The sequence below is a fragment of the Elephantulus edwardii genome, unplaced genomic scaffold, assembly GCF_000299155.1.
Source record: "Elephantulus edwardii isolate Elephantulus edwardi_28Jun2011 unplaced genomic scaffold, EleEdw1.0 scaffold00284, whole genome shotgun sequence".
NCBI lineage: Eukaryota > Metazoa > Chordata > Mammalia > Macroscelidea > Macroscelididae > Elephantulus > Elephantulus edwardii.
Genome location: NW_006400034.1, coordinates 2,922,238 through 2,925,898, shown reverse-complemented (window position 1 = coordinate 2,925,898; position 3,661 = coordinate 2,922,238).

Sequence of the window (3,661 nt, the reverse complement as noted above, 5' to 3'; positions counted from 1 at the left end):
ATCCCTAGTACCACGACCTCTTCTAAATCCAGCCTGCACATCTGGCAGTTCTCTGTTGACATATTGTTCCAGACATTTTTGGATAATTTTCAGCAGAATCTTGCTTGCATATAATATAATGATATTGTTCTATAATTTCCGCACTCTGTTGGGTCACCTTTCTTTGGAAAGGGAACAAATGTCAATCTTTTCCAGTCAATGGGCCAGCTGGCTGTTCTCCAGATTTCTTGGCACAGCTTAGTGAGCACATTCAGGGCAGTGTCTGTTTGTTGAAATATGTCAATTGGTATGCTGTCAACTCCTGGAGCCTTGTTTTTTGCCAAATCCTTCAGAGCAATTTGAACTTCGTCCTTCATCACCATAGGCTCTTGCTCATATGTCATTTCATGAAATCCTTCTGTGTCAGCCAATTCCTTCTGATGGAAGCAGTAGGCAAGAAATCAAATGACTTATTGCAAAGCTGCAAAAGATCTATTTAAAATGTTAAATATTAAAGGTGTCACATTGAGGTCTAAGGTACATCTGACCTAGACCATGGTACTTGAAATTATCTCATGTGCCTGTGAAAGCTAGACAACAAATGAGGAAACCTGAAGAAGAAGAAGCGATGCCTTTGGATAATAGTTTGGGCAAAGAATATTGAACATATGATGGCTTGCCAGAAGAATGAACAAAGGAATGAACGAACGAATGATTCGTGATGATGTTGAGTTAATGTTCAACTTGTAGTGAACACATGTGATAGTGTAAAACTAACTCATAGGATTTTAAAGGTTATCTTTATGATGCAGATTGCCAGATTGTTCTTACATGGAAATATCAGGTCAGTTTGAATCACTAACTTTTACTTAGCAGCCAGTCATTTAACTTTTGCAAAAGTAGAGTTCTTTCCTTGATCGTTGTTGTTAAGTTAGATCAAGTCAGTTCTGGTTCACAGGGAGTGGCACTGTGCATGGCATGCTTTCTGGTTGCAATCTGTCATGCACAGTGCCACTCCCTGTGAACCAGAATTGACTTGATCTACATCATCATTGGAAAGGTACAAGGATTGAAAAGAGAGGAAGACCCTCAATCATATAGATTGACATAGTGACTGTAGCAATGGGTCTGAGTGTGTCAGAGATTGGGAAGATTGCATAGGATAGGACAGGATTTAGATCAGTTGTTCACAGGGTTGCTATGAGTATTTGGTTTGATGTCACCTAATAACAACCACATTCAATATTATATTGGAAGTACTTTCTATGGCAATAAGACAAGAGAAGGATATAAGAGGTATCCAAATTGGCAGAGGTGGTAAAATTGTTCCTCTATGCAGACAATATGACAATGTACACAGAAAATGACAAAGACTAAAAAAAAAACCCTGTTAGACTGAGTGGCAGGATACAAGATTAATATACAAAAATCAGTGGTCTATCTCTACAGCAATAAAGAAAACACAGAAAAGGAAAGGAAGAAAGTAATAGCATTTCCAATAGCCAACCACAAGATAAAATACTTAGGAATTAACCTAATTAGAGACACCAAAGATGTCTATATGGAAAACTAAAAAAAAACACTACTGCAAGAAACACTAAGAGACCTAACTAAATGGAAAATTATTCTATGTTCATGGATAGGAAGACTCAATATAGTAAAAATGACAATCCTGTCTTTTGCTAGATTGCTTTTGCAATATGCATGTTCAACCTAAACCCAATACAGATACGATACTCATTTTTCAAAGAGATCTAAAAGGCAACTGGCAGATTTGTATGGCATGGAAGCAGACCTCAAATAAGCAAAGCTTTTCTGAAAGATAATAATGAAAAAGGAGGCATAGCACTCTCTGATCTCCAAACCGACTACACAAACATAGTAACCAAAACAGCACAGTGCTGATATAACAACAGTATCCTAAACCAATGAAATAGGATCAAGAACTCACAAATTAACTCATCTACCTACAGTTAATTGGTATTTAACAAGTAATCACTATCTATTAAATGGAGAAACAACAATTTCTTCAACAAATGGTTCTCATAAAACTAGACATCTACCTGCAGAAAGCTGAAATAAGATTAGTATCTCATATCATTAAAAAAATCAACTCAAGGAGGTTGACAGACATAGAGGTAGAGCTCAGAAACATAAGAGAGAATGGGGGTGGGGGTGCGCAGGGAGAAAAACACAACAATGAATGGAAATTCAAAATCTCCGTAAATGTTCATTAAAATAAAGACAATATATTTTTTTTTAGAAAAACACATAGGATCATAAAAGAAAAATGGGACCAAGTTTAGAAGGACTAACTTATTGTATAAATAGGCTTGCAAATATTGCCGGAAATGCACAAACAGGAGAGAACAAAATTGATCAGCGAAACCTTCTAAAAATGAAGTCCCTGTCTGCATTAATAATCTTTCAATAAAGCAAAAAGAACACCTACCAACTTAAAAACAAACATTTGGCAATGACATTTCAGACACGGATCTCATAATCAAAGTTTAAAGAATGCTACACAATATCCACAAGAAAAAGGCTGATAATCCAATAACAAAATAGGCAGAACACATGAAAAGAGTTTGTACAAAGGAAGATATTTAGATGACCAACGGAAGCATAAGGAAATTCCAAAATTTCTGGCAATGAGAGAGAAGTAAATCAAAACAATAATGAAGGTCTCCATTCATCAATTTCCGCCCCCCTCCATTTCTAGCTGTGTTTGGCAGTCTCTTTAGACCACAAGCTAAGTCTTCTAAGCTTGGTCTCAGTTTGTCTTTTCTGAACTTTATGGTATTGGCTTTACTTCGAGGTCTCTCATCCACCTTGAATTGCTTTTGGTGCTTTTGGTGTATGCTATGAAATGTGGATCTTGTTTCAGCTTTCTGCAGTAGCAGTCCAGTTTTGCCAGCACCGCTTTCTGAAGAAGTTATCATTGCCCCGTTTGATAGGTTTTATTTCCTTGCCGGATATTAGTTGACCATAGATAGATGGGTAATTTCTAATGAGATACCCTCTCCCTCTAGTAGAAATAACAACTGGATAGGAGAGCAAACAATAAATACTGGAGAGGATATGGAGAGATTGGAACTCTCATGCACTGCAGGTGGGATTGTAAAATGAGCCGATGGTTCTGGAAAGCAGTTTGGCATTTCCTCAAGAAGCTGGACATAGAAATACCGTAGGACCCAGTATTGCACTGCTAGGAATATATCCCAAGAAAATGAGACCTGAGACACAAAAAGAGATAGGTACACCTATGTTCATAGTAGCATTATTTACAATAGCAAGAACATGGAAACAGCCCAAATGTCTATTAAAAAACTAATTAATTCAAACATATATGGTACATTCACACAATGGATTATAATGCAGCACTGAAGAGCAACGATTTTGTAAAATACCATATAACATGGGAGAGTCTACAGAACATTGACCTGAATGAATTAACTCAAGCATAAAAGGACAAATACTGCATAAGATCATTTTTGTAAAAATAGAAAGATAATTAGTTAGAATGACCAGGGAGGATAGAAGGAGAATTGATGCCTTTGAGCTGTGGTGCTGGAGAAGAATATTGAGAATAGCATGGACTGCTAGGAAAACAAACAGATTTGTCCTGGAAAGGGTTAAACCGGGTGGCTCCTTGGAGGCAAGGATTCTGAGGCTCCATCTG